Source organism: Bos javanicus, chromosome 21 (genome assembly GCF_032452875.1).
Source record: "Bos javanicus breed banteng chromosome 21, ARS-OSU_banteng_1.0, whole genome shotgun sequence".
Classification (NCBI taxonomy): Eukaryota; Metazoa; Chordata; class Mammalia; order Artiodactyla; family Bovidae; genus Bos; species Bos javanicus.
The window spans coordinates 8342551-8365638 of record NC_083888.1 but is presented as its reverse complement, the minus strand read 5'-3'; the positions used below and the strand labels follow the sequence as shown (position 1 = coordinate 8365638).

General features: G+C 38.3%; 1 long non-coding RNA gene across 1 annotated transcript in view; it reads right to left on the bottom strand.

The window, feature by feature from the left end:
- Positions 1 to 3410: 3410 nt before the first annotated feature.
- The window catches only part of LOC133234104 (uncharacterized), a 30142-nt gene continuing 10464 nt past the window's right edge, over positions 3411 to 23088 (bottom strand). The window contains exons 3-4 of the long non-coding RNA XR_009732011.1: positions 5185 to 5222; positions 3411 to 3655 (exon numbers count right to left, since the gene is read on the bottom strand). This is a non-coding gene — a long non-coding RNA (uncharacterized LOC133234104). The remainder of the gene's footprint in view (positions 3656 to 5184; positions 5223 to 23088) is intronic.

The window sequence follows — 23088 nt, the reverse complement described above, 5'->3', positions numbered from 1 at the left end:
CGCATGTCAGAGTGACTTTACAAAAGAGGAGATGGTTGGGTCCCAGAGGGTGGGTGGGCCATCACCAAGCACACTCAAGCAGTAGCTAGCCAAGCAGGGAGCAGCAAATGCCAGAACCAGGGTGGGGGGTCCAGAAACAGTGTGGTGAGTTCAGAAAAAGCCAGGCAGCATGTATGTGTAATAGGGGTAACTGAGGCAGGGCGTGGCATGCCTGGAGTATACAGTGAGTTGGAGGACCACAGGCGAGGTAGACAAGATGGTCCCAAGAAGCTATTTCAGAAGCTTGCAGCCCCTGAGTGAGGCTAGGGTTTATGGATTTTAGCCTGTAAGCTGTGGCAGCCACTGGAAGCTTTTATAGCAGGTACACAGAATAACCACGTTGGCCTTTGAGAAAGACCACTGTGGAAGTGCGACTATGGTTTCCTAAGGCAGAGGCCATGCAATCAGGTAAAAACTGAGCAGAGTCTAGACTGAGAGTTCTTCCTCTGGGATCGACACTCTTTGAAGGATTTATGAACACCCTCAAGCCACATGTTCCAAACGTGGGAATGAGTGGGTCTCTGAGGAAAGGCTCAGTACTTTTCCCCTGGTTCTCAGGGAAGTCCAAAATATTCGAGAGTTGAAGTAATAACATTCTACAGCTGAAAAGAATCTGGCCTAAGCTCAATCCACAAAAGTGGAAATTTTTTAAAAATAGAGATAAATGTAAGAGTTGTACAGGAGTCATATATAAAACAAGTAGGATTTTAAATACGGTATTTGCATTTATTTTAAAAAATGAGCAAAGGCCTTGACAATAAGACAAGTGTATGTGGCTCATATTTTATACATAAAGCAGAGAAATTCATGTGTGTATAGGAACCTTGCCACAGATTTTCCAAGACAGGCCAATCCTCTTCAACATCTCATATTCTTGAACTTACAAGTGCTCTCTTACTTGGCAAATACCCCAAACTTAGTTTGAAAAGTAAATTCCACATAAATTCAAGTCTCTGAGAAGGTGGCCAAAGAGGGTTTTTAATAGAGTTTGGGGAGAGGAGGGTATTGAGAAGCATCAAATCTCAAATCTCTAGCTATAGAACTATAAACAGAAAATGGAGCAGTTATCAGGTAAATATGGAAAGAAAAATCTATATCAGTTGTTCTTAACCTTTATGGGGGTCACAGACCCATTGCCTCAATAATTTTGAAAAATTGATGAATGCTGCAAACCTCCTCCAGAAGGGATCCATGCAGATACTTCCTTACAGAATTGTGCAGAATATAAGAGATTCACAAAAATCCAAGGATACTGACCTGACCCTGGATGCAAATGTAAAAGCCCATAGTCTCAACAGCTCTCCTTTCTCTCAACAAAAATTCCTTTATCACAGTTTATCATCTAAATTAGTCCCATTAATGTTTACATTATCTGGTTTTCATTGATCTCATTCACTTTGCAATTAATTTTACCTTTCCTGCAAATATGCAACCTCCATCAGTTCTAAAATCACAAAGTCAAAAAGGAGACTGATTCCAGTTTCCACTAAGTTGAACTGTTGCCCAAATGTCATACAAGCTCCCAAATGGATTCATAAACCTAGAATAGAAAACACCGTGCTATGCTTAAGCTTCATAAAAATGCCTTATCCTCTCAGCATCACTGTGTGTTCTTACAATCAGGTATTTAAATCCTGGTCTACTGTATGGATATATGTCTACATTCTTTAACATTCTCTCCACTACAAAGCAAATTTATAAACGCTAAAAAAAAAAGAAAAAAAAAAAGCCCAAATCCAGCAATGGTCTTGATCTCTTAATGGATTAGGGAAAAGAATAATTTGAAGGGAAAAAATTACAGCAATTTCTATATCACTTCTTTTCTCTCCCACATTGCAGTTACTGAAAACCTTTGATTAGACCTCTGAAAAGGACCACACATTCAATAATTTGAAGCAAAAGGTTAATGGTGTTGTTACAACTATTATCCCTTTTAAAATCATTATCCTCTTGTTTTTTATGGCTGTATTACCTTCACCTTTCAATGAACCCACTTTACCAGCTGTTTCCCTCTGTCATAAAGTTTGCTGAACATCATCGTGGAAATAGGATAAATGCCATGTTTTATCAATCAAGCCTAAGGGGATTTGAGTCTTCTTATATCCACAACTGTAAAGGGAGTTTATTGCAAGTTTCTGTTTTGATTTGTAAATTGTCCTTAAGTAAAACACATACCTGATGCCAAGGAATAGAATGTAAAAATGCAATACGTTATACTACAAAAATCTGCATCATAAAGTTTGATAGGTTGACAAATGAGAAAGCTTAAGATTACTGAGGAACACTACAGGCTTGCTTTCTTGGTAAGTTGACATCTACCTGCCGGCATTCCTGAACCTACCCATATGTGAATTCCCTGGTCCTTAATGCTGCACCACCTCAGCAAGCCAAGGAGTGTATGAAACATAAGACTGAGGTTTTTATCCTACACAGGGCTATGTGGTCTCAACACAAATCTGATATAATGAAAATATTCTTTAATCATATGCAATAAAATTTTAATTTACAGTAAAATTCCCAAAATACCATTACACACTGGAGACTAAAACATGCATTACTAAATTAAAGGACATTATAAAATATCCATAATTTACTGATAGCAAATGTCAAAATTTTAGGTTACAGCTAAATGAGTACTTAGGAAATTCTGAACCCTTAATAAGCACTTTTAAAAATTGAAAATAAATGAACAAAATATTCAACTAAAGTAGACATAAAAAAGGCCAAGAAAAAAATTCAAATAAAGTTGTAGAAAGGAAATAAGCATAAAAATAAAAATTCATACTTTATATATTTATTCAAACTTTATATGTACATAATGTGTGTATATATACAAAGAAAGAGAAAGAGACAGAGATGAATAACAAAACCAAAATCAAGTTTCTTAAAAAGATGAGTACTATTTATAAATCTCTAGCAAGACTGCTGCTGCTGCTGCTAAGTCGCTTCAGTCATGTCCGATTCTGTGTGACCCCACAGACAGCAGCCCACCAGGCTCCCCCGTCCCTGGGCTTCTCCAGGCAAGAACACTGGAGTGGATTGCCATTTCCTTCTCCAATGCATGAAAGTGAAGAGTGAAAGTGAAGTCGCTCAGTCATGTCTGACTCTTAGTGACCCCATGGACTGCAGCCCACCAGGCTCCTCCGCCCATGGGATTTTCCAGGCAAGAGTACTGGAGTGGGATGCCATTGCCTTCTCCGCTAGCAAGACTAATCAAGGAAAAACAGAGAGGTCATGAATTAGCAAAATTAGGAATTCAAAAGAAACATTATAGATAACTTATACATAATTATAGATGTTGTAAGTTAAAATTATTGTTATTGAATAGGGGGTCCCAGTGCTAGTCACTTACAAAATCAATACAAATGGTAGAAAGGAAAGGTATCTTTAATCAGAATGCCAGCAATCTGGGGAGATGGTGGACTCAGTGTCCCTAAGAAACTGCCTACAAAGATTCTGTCTGGCCTTGAAATTTTTAAAGGGAAACAAGGAAAGAACCTCAGTTAATCACTGAGATGGGGATCGGGGTTGTCGTCATCCCCATCGTGTGCAGGCTTGTCCACTCCTGGTGATCTTCTTCCAGATGTTATCTTCACATAGTTTGTTCAGGAGATTACTGTGGGGGAAGCCAGGAAAGAGACCTGGTCATCTCTTAACTATGTATTCATCATTTCTACTTCTTTGATCTATGGAAAGAATTGACAAGCTAGGCAAACTAGTATGTGATTTAAAGACTTGAAAGCTGTACTTGAGCCAGAGATGAGTGGAACATGGGGGTGCCTGGTTTAAGGTTAAGACAAAAGTGTGCCTCCTGCAGAGAGCTCTTCCCTGCCAAAAGCTGCTTATACTACAAATGGGGGTGTGTGTGTGTGTGTGTGTGTGTGTGTGTGTGCCGGTAGCTTTGAAAACATAGATGAAATGTAAAATTTCCTAAAAAAATATTTTAATCACCAAAATTACTCAAAAACAAATTTTTAATAAGCCAGCAAACATTAAATAATTTGAACTAACAATCTAAAAACCATCTCTCCCCAACAAATTTCATGTGATAATTTTGTTAACTTGACCCCAAAAATCTCTCTCTCTCCCTCTCTCTCTGATTTACAAAATTTTCCAAAAACACTGAAATACTGAAACTTCTCCAACTCATTCTTGATGTTATTATATCCCTAGGCTGAGACCAATCAAGGGCAGTGCAAAAGAAAATTAAGTCCAAATCATTTACAAGTATAAATGTAAAAATAACAAAATAGTATCAAATTAAATCAATAGTGTATAAAAATAATACATCATGAATGAGCTGGATTTATTTTAGAAAGGCAAAAATATTTCAAAATTATAAAATCAGTCAACACAAAGAGTAAAGGACAAACTAATACAATTATTTCAACAGATGTAGAAAATTTTCAAATAGAAACATTTATCTAGAATAAAATCTTTTGACAAGGTAGGAATAGAAAGAAACTCTCTTAAGTTAAAGATGACATCATTCTTAACCTCAAATTTTGTAATGAATCCCAATAAATTCAAGAAAAGGGCAAGAATTACTGGTATTGGTAATTGGTGTCACTGAACAATACTATAATACAGAAATCCTAGCCCATGAAATATGATAATAAAAAGAAGCAAGGGGCTTAAGATATGGCTTTAAGAACAAAAATACCCTAAATAGTCAAGCAATATGCATTGTTTTTTCAGGTATGTCCAACTCTTTGTGGCCCAATGGACTGTAGCCTCCCCATGGAATTTTTGGGGAGGCTAAATTCCATGGCTCCATGGCTCCTCTGCCCGTGGAATCTTTCCAGTCAAGAATACTGGAATGGGGTGCCATTTCCTACTCCAGGGGATCTTCCTGACCTGGGGATTGAACCTGCATCTCTTGTGTCTCCTGCGTTGGCAGGTGGATTCTTTACCACTAGCACCACCTGAATAAGAGGCTTAGGGTATATCTTTAAGAACAAAAATGCCCTAAATGACTACATACATTAGGGGTCTGTAAAATAAGGTCCATGGGCCAAATCAAACCTATCATGATCCAAATTCAGTAACTTCCATGGTCCAAATCTATTTCTTTATGCATGGTTTGTGGCTGTTCTTATCCTGAAACTACAGAGTTAAGTAGTTTTGATTAAAAAAAATACTCACCATTGGCCTTTTCCAGAAAAAGTTTACACACCTCTGATCTACAAACAAACCAGTAGAATAAAAAAATATATATAACATAGTTTCTGGGCTCAAGAAGTGTACAGAAAATCAATAGCATCTTTATAAACCAGCATGATCTAATTGAGAGCTATCTCACAAAAAGAACAAATATTTAAAATAACAATAATGATAAACAAATAAGCAAACTATAAGGCATATAGAAAAATATGCCACAACTTTACAAAAAAACAGTCTTTGAAGGATGTGCAATAATAACTGAATAAAAACTGAATAAGTGCCTGTTTCTTCAGCAAACTGTTCAATCACAATATATACAATAACTGTCAAGTCTGCATGGAATTCTTTAGGCCAGAAACTGGAGTGGGTAACCTTTCCCTTCTCCAGGGGATCTTTCCAACCCAGGGATAGAACCCAGGTCTCCTGCATTGCTGGAGGATTCTTTACCAGCTGGGCCACAAAGGAAGCCCAAGGATACCAGAGTGGGTAGCTTATCCATTCTTCAGGGAATCTTCCCGACCCAGGAATAGAACCAGGGTCTCCTGCATTGCAGGCAGATTCTTTACCAACTGAGCTATCAGGGAAGCCCTTTTCCATTGTGCACCTGCTTCACAACTGTTTTGACTATTTCTAGATTTCCCCACAATGTATGATGTAGATAAATAATAGATAAGCAGAATGTGATTGTATTCCATACCACAGTAAAATAAAAGGTGTAACGACAAGAGGAGTAAGAGAGAAAGGAAAGCAATAACCATACTTTTAATGTATTGTGATAATCATAAAATATTTAAATGTATTATATATTTATAACATGCTTAACTCTGACATAAAATATACCTGTATGTTTTACTACAATCCTGTGAGGAAGATATCACTAGTATTTTCAATTTATGTATGAGGAAACAGCCTTGGAGAGAGTAATGGCTTTGACACGTTAGATAGGCAGTCATTCAATGAGGATTCAAACTCAAGCAATTTAATTCCAGATCTTGTTCTCTTAATCTTCACTCTATGAAGTAGGTATTACTCCCTTCATAAATATATGTCATATTACTCATCTCATAATTATAAAATGGAGAAAAAGAAGCTTGGAGCTATTAAATGACTTGACTAAATTCACCAGCCTAGAAACTGATAATGCTGAAATTCAAATGAGAATGTTATTAAAGTGCATGTTATTGCTACTGTACCAACTATGGTCCAAAACTCAAATGATACCAGTGGAGGAACAAGAAGAATATAAAGCCTGGATATTAATTATTCAGCAGACACTGTGATTTGGGGTAGAACAGAGCTTCAGAAATGTCAATAGACTATACATTATTAATCAATTTATCAAAGTCAAGAATCTAAATATTTAAACATTTCTACAACTGAAACATAGGTAGCAAATAGCACAGTCAGTAAAATGGATTGTAACACATTAAATCTCTGCCTCCTCACTAATGAAATATACTTCAGATCATTTGATTCTAGTAATTTTCTGTAGAAAAATAGGCTGGGAGTATCAGGAGAGGAGCAGTGGAAGGTGGGAAAGTACCCCCAAGTTACTGATTCACAATCTGCAAAGCTACTTCCTTCAATAGTTATATCATCTTTTAGCATCCCTGCATTCCATTCTTAGGTAGAAATGTAATTATTATCAACAGTAGTTCAAAATAAGTTTGGGGCTTAATTTCTTGAAAATGTGATATATACTTACTGTAGATTTAAGGAAAGAAATATCAATAACCTCAGATATGCAGATGACACCACCCTTATGGCAGAAAGGGAAGAGGAACTCAAAAGCCTCTTGATAAAAGTGAAAGAGGAGAGTGGAAAAGTTGACTTAAAGCTCAACATTCAGAAAACGAAGATCATGGCATCTGGTCCCATCACTTCGTGGGAAATAGATGGGGAAACAGTGGAAACAGTGTCAGACTTTATTTTTGGGGGGCTCCAAAATCACTGTAGATGGTGATTGCAGCCATGAAATTAAAAGACACTTACTCCTTGGAAGGAAAGTTATGACCAACCTAGGTAGCATATTCAAAAGCAGAGACATTACTTTGCCAACAAAGGTCCGTCTAGTCAAGGCTATGGTTTTTCCAGTGGTCATGTATGGATGTGAGAGTTAGACTGTGAAGAAAGCTGAGCACTGAAGAATTGATGCTTTTGAACTGTGATGTTGGAGAAGACTCTTGAGAGTCCCTTGGACTACAAGGAGATCCAACCAGTCCATCCCAAAGGAGATCAGTCCTGGGTGTTCATTGGAAGGACTGATGCTGAAGCTGAAACACCAATACTTTGGCCACCTCATGTGAAGAGTTGACTCGTTGGAAAAGACCCTGATGCTTGGAGGGATTGGGCACAGGAGGAGAAGGGGACAACAGAGGATGAGATGGCTAGATGGCATCACCGACTCGATGGACATGAGTTTGGGTAACTCTGGGAGTTGGTGATGGACAGGGAGGCCTGGCATGCTGCAATTCATGGGGTTGCAAAGAGTCGGACACGACTGAATGAATGAACTGAACTGAAGGAAAGAAAGAGAATCTTTTACAATATTAATAGCCATAGATAACAATTTTTAACCATCAAGGACATTTTTAAAATTGAAGCAATCCCCTGAGAATTGCCATAAAATTGCCTTAGTCAAGAGATTTGCTTGGACCTCAGCCGTAGGCTGTCAAAGTATATGGGATTTTGTTGGACAAAGACTAAGTTTGTGATGTAGAAATAGAGTTTGACCTCCAAAGAAAGTGGTTATCAATCTAAAGTATTGTGTATAAAGCTTGTATTCGATGCCCAATGAGCCAGCCTGAACAGCTAGGTGACCATCTCTGAAGTTTCTGGGTCAATGACAAATAGATGGAACTTTCTGCTCAAGCAGCTCTCTGGATTTGGACATGATCCCAGGCACCAGCTGTAAGTAAGTACTGGGATAGCTTTGACGTCTCTAGAGAAAGATACCTATCAAGGGTCAGTCATGGGTTTAGGGTCCCGTTCAAACAGGCTGAATGTTAAAGCCTGTGTCATAGGCAAGGATGAACCATGCAGAAACCTAGCTAAATGTGTGTTATCACTGAGATGAGTAAGGAACCTGGATTTCAGAGAGCCACTCAAAAAGTTGGCAAGAGATAATTTTTGGCTATGTCTAATGGTTGGTCTGGTTCAGATCCCTCATCTAGCCAACCTTGGTTCTCTAGACTCAGAGACTACAGGTTGAATACCCTCAATATCCAGAGTTAAATGATACTAAAATACTAGTAAAGATCCTGTTGCCACTTGATAAGCATTTGGGAATGGGTCAGTTTTGCTGTATTTCCAAATTCTCAAAGGATGTTTTTATCAGTCAGGTACTGATGCTTCATCAGACTAACCATACTGGATTAAGGTCATCTCAGGTAGTAGGAATTCATTGAAACTGACCAAAGAGCATCTTATTCAGTACCCTGAACAACACACTTTAAAAATTACCAATCCATCCTTCAAAAAATCCCACTGCATGACAAACACAAAATTAAAAACAGTAATTATTTGATAGAAGAATAAAGGGCTAAGCACTTTTCCACTGCAAGACAAGAAACATTGGAAATTATTTACAGGACACAAAATATTGGGACAGAACTGAGGTTGAGATCAAAGTGAGTTGTAACCTAATCAAGACAAACAAGGATGTGACTGAAGGAATGAATAATAATTTTTTCAAGAAGGCCCCCAAAATTTTCAAATACAGAGTCAGCACGATGAGGGAGCAGGAGTAAGCTGTGGGCTGCTGGAGTGTTCTTGGAGTGGGTTCAGTCCAGTTGCTCAGTTGTGTCCGACTCTTTGCGACCCCATGGACTGCAACACGCCAGACTTCCCTGTCCATCACCAACTCCCGGAGCTTACTCAAACTCATGTCCATCAAGTCAGTGATGTCATTCAATCATCTGATTCTCTGTCGTCCCCTTCTCCTCCTGCCTTCAATCATTCCCAGAATCATGGTCTTTTCCAATGAGTCAGTTCTTCGCATGAGGTGGCCAAAGTATTGGAGTTTCAGCTTCAGCATCAGTCTTTCCAATATTCAGGACTGATCTCCTTTAGGATGGACTGGTTGGATCTCCTTGCAGTCCAAGGGACTCTCAAGAATCTTCTCCAACACCACAGTTCAAAAGCATCAATTCTTCAGGGCTCAGCTTTCTTTATGGTCCAACTCTCACATTCACACATGACTACTGGAAAAAGCATAGCTTTGACTAGACAGACCTTTGTTGGTAAAGTAATGTCTCTGCTTTTTAATATGCTGTCTAGGTTGGTCATAGCTTTCCTTCCAAGGAGTAAGCATCTTTTAATTTCATGGCTGGAGTCACCATCTGCAGTGATTTTGGAGCCCAAGAAAATAAAGTCTCTCACTGTTTCCATTGTTTTACCATCTATTTATCATGAAGTGATGGGACCAGATGCTATGATCTTCATTTTTTGAATGTTGAGTTTTAAGCCAGCTTTTTCACTCTCCTCTTTCACTTTCATCAAGAGGCTCTTTAGTTGAAGTGGATATTAGAGCCAAAAAGAGAAATGCAGCAGTTTTAGGCATCTTCAGGCCACCACAGTGTTAGCCTATACAGCCTAAAAGAAACTGGCCCACATCTCCTAACCCCATAAAACGATGGATAACATTCCCATTTATGACTGGAGGAAGAAGGACCTAAGGTTGCTATATAGGAATTTCTTCCTTATGTTTTAGTATTTAGTATTTTCAGGTAAATTCAACATATATTAAGGTAGAACTCTACATCAGCTACTAACATTGACTATTCTAGACAAGAAAGAGTCAACATGAACTTAAAAAAAAATAATGGCATGAAAGTGAGATATTACCCTATAAAAGTAAAACAAATGTTTTCCCAAGAAAACAGCATTAATGTAGAGAAGAGAAGGAAATGTTGCCAAAAATTGAAATATTCCTTGTGACAGAGAAAGCGATGTTGCATCCACATATTAAGAGCAGGCTGATAAAGAAGTACACTTAGAAAGTTTTAAAAAAATCTTAAACAAATAAAAATATGATTAGCATAAAATGAAACACAGTGGGAGACAGAATAACAAAATGCATACACTCAAATCCGAAGCAGTTTATTTAAAAGTCAGTTTAAGAATGTAAAGCAAAAGACAAGTGATATGTATAGATTGTATGGGAAAGACTTGAGTTTTCATAACTAAAGTGCCATCTAAACACTAAAAAGAAATATTGGAAGTAGACACACATTCCCAAATATATCCTGCTATTGTTGCTGAATTCAGAGGTTCAGAGCAGTAAAAAAAAAAAATACTATGAGAAAACAGTTTTATTACAATGGAAAGAGAAATAAACATATACTGAATGTATCATAAAATGCTAAGCACTAAAACACAGTGGAGAAATGTCTATATTGCTTTGAAGAAAATACTATGATCCTTGAATCCTTTAACAGCGCGTTTTATCATTAACATATGAAGACAAGCTAAACACTTCTTGGACTAAAAAATATACCAGCAAATTTGTTTTTTTTTTCTGAAAAGGAAAATTACCCAATTATATATTCAGGCGAAATAAAGAATTACATGTATATATCCAAAAAAGAGGAAAACCTTGGATATAAAACACATTGGAGAGAAAAGCAATCAGTAAATCCTAGAGTAACATCAAAACAAGAGTGATAATGTACTTCTAAAGCTTAGTGTTTAGAACAGATACTTATAAAAACAAGAGGTATAACAAAAAATTTAAAACAATTTAAAAACTCTGGAGCTAAAATAGTCATTTTTTTAAATTACAGATAATATAAAAAGAACTGAGTCTTGGAGCAGGCAACAAGCTTATGGAAATGTTCAATGTTTTATTTGTTTCAGAGATTATAGACACTGATGTAACAGAAAAACGTAAACTCAAAAAAGGTTGCCAAAAATTAGGGGTAACTTTTGGGGGTAAAAGTGACTGAAAAAGAACAAGGACATTTCTGGAGTGCTGATTACACAGTGTGCTCACATTTAAAAAAGTCATCATGCTCTACACTCTTGATTTGAGCAATTATATATACATTATAATTAATAATATCATATTATTTTAATTATATTATTACACTTTTGATTTGAGTGATTATATATACTATCATAATTGATAACATATAATTATTATAGTACTATAATTTTATATAATTACTACACTTTAAATAAAACTTGAAGGATAGATACACAGTTAATATATAAAAATCAATTGTTTCTCTATATACCAGCAAGTGGAATTTGAAATTAAAAATACAATAACATTTTATTAGTATCTAAAAAGTGAAATACTTAGGTATAAATCTAGCAAAATATGTACAAGATCTATATAAATAAAATTCCAAACCTACGATGAAAATCAAAGACACATAAATGAAGAGATATTCTATATTAATGGTTAGGAGGACTCAATATTGTCACAAAAATTAACTCAAAATAGATCACAGACCTAAATATAAAACACAAAACAATAAAACCTCTAGAAGATAACATAGGAGAAACCCTAAATAGCCTTGGACATGGTGATGACTTTCTAGTTACAGCACCAAAGGCACAATCCATGAAAGAAGTAAGTTAGAGTACGCTAAAATTTAAAATTTCTATTCTATCAAACGTGGCGCCAAGTGAATGACAAGACTAGTCACATGATGGAAAAGATGTTTGTAAAAGACATATCTGGTAAAGATGACTTTCCAAAATAGACCAAAAATCTTAAACTCAACAGTAAGAAAATAAACAACCTGGTGAAAAAAATGGGCCAAACATGTTAAGAGATACTAAACCAAAGAAGATATAGAGATGTCAAATAAGTATATGAAAAGATACTCTACATCATACTGTAGCCTACCAGGCTTCTCCGTCCATGGGATTTTCCAGGCAAGAGTACTGGAGTGGGTTGCCATTTCCTTCTCCAGGAGATCTTCCTGACCCAGGCAGGGATCGAACCCAGGTCTCCTGCACTGCAAGCAGATGCTTTACCCTCTGAGCCACTATGAAGCCTGTTCATACATCATCAGGAAAATGTAAATCAAAACAACAGCAGAGGACTTCCCTAGTGGCTCAGCGGTTAAGAGTCTGCCCCCCAGTGCAGGGACACTGGTTTGATCCCTGCTCTGGGAAGATTCCACATGTGACGGGGCTACTAAGCCCGTGGGCCACAGCTACTGAAGCCTGCATTGCCCTAAAGCCCGTGCTCTGCCGCAGAGGAGCCACCACAAGGAGAAGCTCACACACTGCAACTAGAGAAGGCCCGCATGCAGCAATGAAGACCCAGCACAGCCGAAGTTATATAAACTAATAATTTTTTAAAACACCTCTACACACCTAGCAGAACAGCTAGTATCCAGAACACTGACTCCACCAAATGCTGGCAAGGATGTGGGAGTGACAGGAACTTTAATTCACTTCTGGTATGATGCAAAATGGCACAACCACTTTCGAAGATGGTTTGGTGGCTTCTTACAAAACTAAACAATATACCATTCAGCAATGTGCCCACTGATGTTTACCCAAAGGATTTGAAAACTTTGTCCAAAAAACCTGCACTGAGATATTTTTAACTTTACTCATAGTTGCCCAAACTTGCAAGCAACCAAAATATTCTTCAGTAGATGAGTAAATCAGAGAAGGCAATGGAACCCCACCCCCCCAGTACTCTTGCCTGGAGAATCCCATGGACGGAGGAGCCTAGTAGGCTGCAGCCCATGGGGTCGCTAAGGGTCGGACACGACTGAGCGACTTCACTTTCACTTTTCACTTTCATGCACTGGAGAAGGAAATGGCAACCCACTCCAGTGTTCTTGCCTGGAGAATCCCAGGGATGGGGGAGCCTGGTGGGATGAATAAATAAACTGTGGTAATTTCAGACAATGGAATATTATTCAGCACAGAAAAGATATGAGCTACTGATTTCAAACATATGATATTCTGAAAAAGGCAAAACTATGAAGACAGTAAGAAGATCATCAGTAGAAGGAAAAGGGATGAAATATTTTAGGGTAGTGAAAATATCCTATATGATACTATAATGGTAAGTATCCTTATACATGTCCTTATGCATTTGTCTAAACCCATAGAATGTGTAACACCGAGAGTGGCCCTTAATGTGAACTGTGGACTTTGGACACCTATGACGCGTCAATGTTGGTTCATCTTTTATAACAAATGTACTATTGGCGGATGCTGTAAATGGGGGAAATATATGCATATATAAGGGCATGAGAATATGGGAAATCTGCACCTTCCTCTCAATTTTGCTGTGAATGTAGAACTGCTCTAAAAAATAAAGTCTGGAAAAAAAACCTCAATGCCTAAATACAAGATTAGAAAATTCAACCTGTTAAAGGGAACAAAAAAAATTTTGATTAATCAGTCAAAAATCGTGAAAGGGACTGAAAGAACAACAGAAAGCGTACTAAGAAGATTATAAAATAGGATAACAAAAAAAAAGTGATCACAATAAATGCAGAAGAGTTAACTTTACCTTGTAACAGTAAAAATCCTTTTAGAATAAGCTAAAAAGTAAAACCCAGTTCTGTGCTGTTTACAAGAGAAGCACTAAAGGAAGATAGACATAACACAGAAACCGATGAAGATAAGTCAGGCAAACAGTAAAAACGACAACAAAAGCCAGCAAGGTCCACGTCAGACAAATCAGAAGCCTTGAAATGGTGTTTTGGTCATGTCTAACTAGGAAAATGGAAACCACTGCAAATATTTTCAGTATAGAGAATTTAATGGAGAGAACTGCCCATAGGTGTGGAGTTGCTGAGATATCAAAAGGGAAGAGGGTATGGTGACACCAGGCTGAGGGGCAAAGGAAGGAAGCAGTGTTTGCAATGCCCTGTTGCTAAAACCACTGTGGGTTGGCTGGTGGAAGCTGGAGTCACCTGGAGAAGCAGCCTAGACAGGAGGCAGGAGGAAGGGGGATAAGCACCTTAACTCTTCTTTTCCTTCACACTCTTATCTTTCTCCCACTGACACACCCATCTGAAAACCTGGGAACCTGGGAAACACAGACTCATACAGCAGCTACCATAATAAAGAGCAGAGGTGGGCAAGGAATGGATATGCGGACAAAAATGTCTAGGATGAACAAAGAATGTTGAAACGAATGTTTTAAAATAGATAAAAGGTCAGTTCAGTTCAGTTGCTCAGTCGTGTCCGACTCTTTGCGACCCTATGAACTGCAGCATGCCAGGCCTCCCTGTCCATCACCAACTCCTGGAGTTCACCCCGACTCATGTCCATCGAGTTAGTGATGCCATCCAGCCATCTCATCCTCTGTCGTCCCCTTCTCCTCCTGCCCCCAATCCCTCACAGCATCAGAGTCTTTTCCAATGAGTCAACTCTTCGCATGAGGTGGCCAAAGTACTGGAGTTTCAACTTTAGCATCATTCCTTCCAAAGAAATCCCAAGGCTGATCTTCAGAATGGACTGGTTGGATCTCCTTGCAGTCCAAGGAACTCCCAAGCATCTTCTCCAGCACCACAGTTCAAAAGCGTCAATTCTTCAACGCTCAGCTTTCTTCACAGTCCAACTCTCAGAGCCACACATGACCACTGGAAAAACCATAGCCTTCACTAGACAGACCTTTGTTGGCAAAGTAATGTCTCTGCTTTTCAATATGCTATTTAGGTTGGTCATAACTTTTCTTCGAAGGAGTAGTAAGCATCTTCTAATTTCATGGCTGCGATCACCATCTGCAGTGATTTTGGAGCCCCAAAAAATAAAGTCTGACACTGTTTCCACTGTTTCTCCATCTATTTGCCATGAAGTGATGGGACCAGATACCATGATCTTCTTTTTCTGAATGTTGAGCTTTAAGCCAACTTTTTCACTCTCCTCTTTCACCTTCGTCAAGAGGCTTTTTAGTTCCCCTTCATTTTCTGCCATAAGGGTGGTGTCATCTGCATATCTCAGGTTATTGATATTTCTCCCAGCAATCTTGATTCCAGCTTGTGCTTCTTCCAGCCCAGCGTTTCTCATGATGTACTCTGCATATAAGTTAAATAGGCAGGGTGACAATATACAGCCTTGACGTACTCCTTTTCCTGTTTGGAACCAGTCTTTTGTTCCATGTCCAGTTCTAACTGTTGCTTCCTAACCTACATACAGGTTTCTCAAGAGGCAGGTCAGGTGGTCTGTTATTCCCATCTCTTTCAGAATTTTCCACAGTTTATTGTGATCTACACAGTCAAAATCATATAAAAATCATGAATCTCTATGCCCTGAACAGTACAGCTTTTACACATAAAGTGAAAACCTTCATTTCTAAAACAAATTAGAGAAAACTTTCGGGGGTAGAAATCTTTAGTATAAACTACTGTAAGCTTTTCTTTCACCCCCATATGGAATTATAAGCGAAGTCTGATGCCCACTAGTGCTTCTGTGGGACTGCACTCTCTCCGGGGGAACTCAGGGAGATTTTGGACTTCACATTGGGTTAACATGGTCCAGAGTCAACCAGTAAAGCCATGGGACACAGAGGAGAAAGATACATGAAAGAGATGGTCCAAGAAGTTTAAAAGAATCTGGGAGAAGTTTGGGCTTCCCTAAGCATTATATCCAACCAGTCCATTCTAAAGGCGATCAGCCCTGGGATTTCTTTGGAAGGAATGATGCTAAAGCTGAAACTCCAGTACTTTGGCCACCTCATGTGAAGAGTTGACTCATTGGAAAAGACTCTGATGCTGGGAGGGATTGGGGGCAAGAGGAGAAGGGGATGACAGAGGATGAGATGGCTGGATGGCATCACTGACTCAGTGGTCGTGAGTCTCAGTGAACTCCAGGAGTTGGTGATGGACAGGCAGGCCTGGCATGCTGCGATTCATGGGGTCGCAAGGAGTCGGACACGACTGAGCGACTGATCTGATCTCATCTGATCTGATCTGAAGCATTATATGATAAAATATTCAAGGCTCTGCAGATTACACATTGTGTGTATCTCTGTGTGTGTGTGTGTGTGTGTGTTTGCATGCACGTGTAATTCTAAAAGCAGGGTGAAATGTACAGAAGGATTCACAGCAACTTTTGATGGATATTACCTTGTAGATGAGAGTAGGAATGGATGAGAGATAGATATCAGTCAGGGACCAGTTAGAAGACAGAATCATAAGTTATTTTAAAGAATGCAATATGAAAAAATTTTAACTAGGAATAAGGTTGTTAATTGAAAAGGCAGAAAAAGAACTCTGAGGTATCACAGGGGAGCAATCACAGGAAACCGCAGAAGAGGGGCCTTGTGGACCTGGGACCCATGTCTCAGGACTAGATGCTAGCCAGCTGATGAATCTAAGGGGTGCCATGGCGTCTGTTCTTCATATCTGAGAAAAAACACAAACTTCATCAACTGCTTCTACAGGGGCAGGAGAAGGAACCGGATGCAAAACCCACAGGAGCAAAGGTGAAGGAGTCTGCTAAGTCTCCCTTCATCAGGCCTGCAGGCTCTATTCAGGATCCTGAGTGATAAAAACCTGACGTGAAGGCAGCTGACAGAAAAGGAATGTGTTCTGTAGAATCCTGGGTGTATCCCAGGGTCACAGAGCAGGAGTATAGGCAGGTGGTAACGTACAATTAAACCAAAGAAGAGTTTTCTATTTGAATATAATCACATGAACTATAGTACTAGTTATGTGTAAAGAAATTTATTTCCAATATCATTATTGACCCCTGCTTTTCACAGATGTAAGCTGTCTTATCTACAATTTACTCTTATTCGAATTAGCCAAATTAGCACAATCTTTCTGGGCTTCCCTGGTGGCTCAGATGGTAAAGAATCCGCCTGCAATGCAGTAGACCTGGGTTTAATCCCTGGGTTGGGAAGATCCCTTGGAGAAGGGAATGGCTACGTACTCCAGTATTCTTGCCTGGAGAATTCCAGGGACAGAGGAGCCTGGAGTATTACAGTCCATAGCGTTGCAAAGAGTTGGATGTGACTAAGCGACTCACACTTTCACTTTTGTTCTCGTTTCATTACAATCTTTCCAGTGAAAACCACTTTTCATGTCGTTTCTGAAAATTGTTTATGCCACCTCTGAACCTGGCACCCCACTCCAGTACTCTTGCCTGGAAAATCCCATGGATGGAGGAGCCTGGTAGGCTGCAGTCCATGGGGTCGCTGAGAGTCAGACATGACTGAGCAACTTCACTTTCACTTTTCACTTCCATGCATTGGAGAAGGAAGTGGCAACCCACTCCAGTGTTCTTGCCTGGAGAATACCAGGGACAGGGGAGCCTGGTGGGCTGCCGTCCAGGAGGTCACACAGAGTCGGACACGACTGAAGTGACTTAGCAGCAGCAGCAAACCTTTAAAAGCATTCTTTGCTTTTTTTTTGAACAAAAACCCCAGCCCACCTTGAAAACTCCCTACTCCAAAACATGGATTCAACTTTCTCTAAGCAGCCCAGATAAGGCATAGTGAGAAGAGCACTAGAGCCCAAACCTGGGGTTAGGGGTGTAAATCACATTATTAATTGCGAGCACAGATGATGTTTTCCCATATGGTGACAGAGATAGAAAATATAGAGCTTAAACTAGTATTTTAAATTTACTGTTAACACTTTTGTATTATGTGCTTAATTGAATTTTTAATTCTCTACCTAAACTATTCTAAATTGATAAGCCATGTAATATACCTTTAAATAAAATATTAATTAAAACAAATATAAACATTTATTCATTTCTCCAACAATAAAGTATCTCTAAAACTTGTCAATGTAGAATTGTGATATATAAGACTTGCCACTAAACTCTTTTGTGACAATTTTTACATATATCTCTTAACACTTTATGATGAAATTAGTTCATTTTGCATTGTTTGTAACAATTTGGATTCCAATGAACTTGTAAAAGATACAGGTCTATTGTATACTTTAACCCAGTTACTTAAGCTTATTTTAACCCAGACTGTTGATCTACTAAAGATGGATAGTTCTTATTTTATAATGACATTCATTCATCTTGTGTTCATTTGACAAATATTTAATATATTTATTAATATATTGGTGATATAGTGATGTATGGTTGGATAGACAAATGGATAGGAAAGAAAATACATAAATCCCTATCCTTGAGAATTTAAATTAAATTCTGTTTTGGAGACAGATAGGAAAAAACAGTAAAATAAATAGCATGTTAGAAAACAACTGCACAAGGACCTACTGTACCACACAGGGAACTCAGCTCAATATTATGTAACAACCAAATAGGAAAAGAATTTGAAAAAAATAAATATATGTAGAAGTGGATCGCTTCACTGTACACTTGAGACTAACACAGCATTGTTAATCAACTATACTCCAATATACAATTCAAAGTTTTTTTAAAAAAGAATACAGTAAATGCAATAGAGGGAAAATGAAGAGAAATAAGGAGGTATGAACTATTAAGGATGGGATAAGCAACCTAGAGAGCATATTAAAAAGCAGAGACATTACTTTGCCAACAAAGGTCCGTCTAGTCAAGGCTATGGTTTTTCCAGTGGTCAAGTATGGATGTGAGAGTTGGACTATAAAGAAAGCTGAGCACCGAAAAATTGATGCTTTTAAACTGTGGTGTTGGAGAAGACGCTTGAGAGTCCCTTGGACTGCAAGGAGATCCAACTAGTCCATCCTAAAAGAGATCAGTCCTAGGTGTTCATTGGAAGGACTGGTGCTGAAGGTTAAACTCCAATACTTTGGCCACCTGATGCAAAGAGCTGACTCATTGGAAAAGACCCTGATGCTGGGAAAGATTGAAGGTGGGAGGAGAAGGGGATGACAGAGGATGAGATGGTTGGATGGCATCACTGACTCAATGGACATGAGCTTGGGTGGACTCCGGGAGTTGGTGATGCACAGGAAGGCCTGATGTGCTGTATAGTCCATGGGGTCGCAAAGAGTCAGACACAACTCAGCAACTGAACTGAACTGAAGTTAATATTTTAGATAAAATGACAAGGAAAAATCTCTCTGAAAAGGTGAGTGGAGATCTGAATATAGTGAAGATGGTATCCATGAGGATACCTAAGGAAAGAGAACATTCCAGGCAAAGGCAACAACATCTGAAAAGGCCCTGGGGTCAGCATGCCTGATGTGAGAGAAGATTTGAGTTCTTCCTCTCAACTCTAAACCATGACTTCCTGGACTCACAATGATAGCTTTTTCCCTTAAGTTGTTAATTTGTAGAGAATGTTACGTGTAAAATTCACACTGAACACACACTCACACCAAATTTGTTTCATTTTGTGTCTTATTATATAAGTACATTTTTTGGTATTTTTGTCAGTTCTAACAATAAAGAGGTTATAATTTTTTTAATGTAATGTTACAGTTAAAAACAAAAGTAATGACTAAAACAGTTTGAAATGTAATTGTATTTTAATATTATTGTTAGGAATTCATCTTTAAATGAATAAAAATTATAACTTTCATTTTCAAAAGATGTTAATTATTTCAAATGGGAATTTTAAAATAAGTTGATTGTGTTTACACTTTATGTCAATGTAAGGTTAATATTTTCAATTAAATGTTTTAATTGGTTGCTCATATGTTAATCTTTCAACAGGCACAATTATTTTCAAGAACTTGAGACCTCCAAATACTATCTTAAATTCAATTAGTTTATAATGTATTTGAATAAATTATAGTTTTAAGGACAGCTCTTTTGAGAGGCTAAATAAGATTAAGTTAAACAATTAAAATTCTGCTCCCTACATACCTAGTATGAATAAAAAATTATTTCACTAATTTTTATTATTATAAAATACTTCATGTATCCTAAAATAAATAATATAAAGGTATAAGGTGCAAAAATAATTGTAAAATACTCAAGTCTTCCACAAAGGTTAATAGAGCATTAGCAATAATTTTGAACTTTCCTCTCTGTACCAACTCCCCTCTCCCTTTTTCATCACCTCCTAGGAGTAACTAATCTTCTAAAATTTATATACATTATTTCTTGTTTTCTGTCATAATCCATGAATCCCTTAATGATATATTATTTATACTTCATATGCCTTTGAGCTTCATATAAGAAGTATTATGTTTTTTGTTTTTTATTGTAACTTGCTTTTTTCATTTAATACCATCATGAGACTTATCCCTTTTGAGATATATAGAGCTGTACTCAACTCAGTTTCATTACTGCATAGGATTCTATTATGTGAATATACCACAATCCAGTCATCTTCCTATCAATGGACTTTTCTTGTTGTTAAAACTTTGCTATTAGAAATATTGCTGCTATGAACACTCCTGAACACATCTCAGTGCATCGGGTATATCCCTAGGAATGGGTTGTAGACTAGTATATGCATTTTCAATTTTTTTAAAAATGAAAAATTATTTTACAAAATGCTTGCATGAATTTACATTCTAACCAGTAAGGTATATTATGGTTATTTGATTTTTTTTAAAGAAACATTTTATCAGAATTACTGACTTTGCCCTTATTTGTACTGATAAACTTTGTCTCAATGATTTTAGAAGGCTTTTCTAAACATATTTTTTATATTGACCCTTTGAAAGTTATGTTCTTTGTAATTAGCTTCTTCTAGTATACATCTTATAGTGTAATGAATAGACTTTTTCAAAATTTCAGTTCAGTTCAGTTCAGTTGCTCAGTTGTGTCCGACTCTTTGTGACCCCATGAACTGCAGCAGCCAGGCCTCCCTGTCCATCACCAACTCCCAGAGTTCACTCAAACTCATGTCCATCGAGTCGGTGATGCCATCCAGCCATCTCATCCTCTGTCATCCCCTTCTCCTCCTGTCCACAATCCCTCCCAGCATCAGGGTCTTTTCCAATGAGTCAGCTCTTCGCATGATGTGGCCAAAGTATTGGAGTTTCAGCTTCAGCATCAGTCCTTCCGATGAACACCCAGGACTGATCTCCTTTAGGATGGACTGGTTGGATCTCCTTGCAGTCCAAGGGACTCTCAAGAGTCTTCTCCAACACCATGATTCAAAAGCATCAATTCTTCAGTGCTTAGCTTTCTTCACAGTCCAACTATCACAGCCATACATGACCACTGGAAAAACCATAGCCTTGAGTAGACAGACCTTTGTTGGCAAAGTAATATCTCTGCTTTTCAATATACTATTTAGGTTGGTCATAACTTTCCTTCCAAGGAGTAAGCGTCTTTTAATTTCATGGCTGCAATCACCATCTGCAGTGATTTTGGAACCCAAAAAGATAAAGTCTGACACTGTTTCCCCATCTATTTCCCATGAAATGATGGGACCAGATGCCATGATCTTCGTTTTCTGAATGTTGAGCTTTAAGCCAACTTTTTCACTCTCCTCTTTCACCTTCATCAAGAGGCTTTTTAGTTCCTCTTCACTTTCTGCCATAAGGGTGGTGTCATCTGCATATCTGAGGTTATTGATATTTCTCCCAGCAATCTTGATTCCGGCGTGTGCTTCTTCCAGCCCAGCGTTTCTCATGATGTACTCTGCATATTAGTTAAATAGGCAGGGTGACAATATACAGCCTTGATGTACTCCTTTTCCTATTTGGAACCAGTCTGTTGTCCCATGTCCAGTTCTAACTGTTGCTTCCTGACCTGAATATAGGTTTCTCAAGAGGCAGGTCAAGAGGTCTGGTATTCCCATCTCTTTCAGAATTTTCCACAGTTTATTGTGATCCACACAGTCAAAGGCTTTGGCATAGTCAATAAAGCAGAAATAGATGTTTTTCTGGAACCTTCTTGCTTTTCAAAATTTAATACACTTTAATTACTCTCTTTAATTCCCTTATTTCCTTGGTTTTATTTAAGAGATCCTTTTCTATACATATAGATTTGACTATATGGACCTTTGTCAGCAAAGTGATGTCTCTGCTTTTAAATATACTGTCTAGTTTTGTCACAGCTCTTCTTCCAAAGAGCAAGAGTCTTTTAATTTCATGGCTGCAGTCACTGTCCAAATGACTTTGGAGCCCAAGAAAATAAAATCTGTCACTGCTTCCATTTTTCCCCTTTTATTTTCTACAAAGTGTTAGGACTAGATGTCAAGATCTTAGTTGCTTGAATGTTGAGTTTTAAACCAGCTTTCTCACTCTCCTCATTCACCCTCATCAAGAGACTCTTTAGTTCCTCTTTGCTTTCTGCCATTATCTGCATATCTGCATATTGTATCATCTGCATATCTGAGGTTGTTGATATTTCTCCTGGCAATCTTGATCCCAGTTTGTGCTTCATCCAGCCCTGCATTTTGCTTGATGTACTCTGTACAGAAGTTAAATAAGCAGGATGACAATATACAGCCTTGACATAACTCCTTTCCCAATTTTGAACACTCAATTTTTCCATGTAAGGTTCAACTGTTGCTTTTTGACCCACTTATGGGTCTCTCAGGAGGCAGGTCAGGTGGTCTGGTATTCCCATCTCTTTAAGAATTGTCCACAGTTTGTTGTGATCCACATAGTCAAAGGCTTTTGCCTAGTCCATGAAGCAAAAGTAGATGCTTTTCTGGAATCTCCTTACATTTTTGATACTTACTGCCTGAAGAGAGTTTCTAATTCAACAAGCAGGGACAAGGAACCCACAAGAAAGCAAGCAAACTTCCTAATTCAATGAGACACAATCAGCTGTCTGGGGGGCAACCAGGTGGCCAGAGTCTGTAGAACAGAGGGGCAGAGAGAAGACGAGAGGGCAGGGGCAGAGCTGCGGTGTGAAGAGGCCCTCCCAGAAGGGTCAGCTGTGTATGCATCGGTGCATGTTTGTGAAGAAACTGCTTAAAGTGGCAGGAAAAGTCACCTGGCAGAATGAGAGGTAACAGGGGTCTGTACCCATGCAAGACTGGAAATAATGCCTGTTCCCAGTGGCCAGACTGGAAAAGCTCACAGTCCTTAAGGCATGGGGTAGAGTACTCAGAGGGCTTTGCATGTGGGAATGATT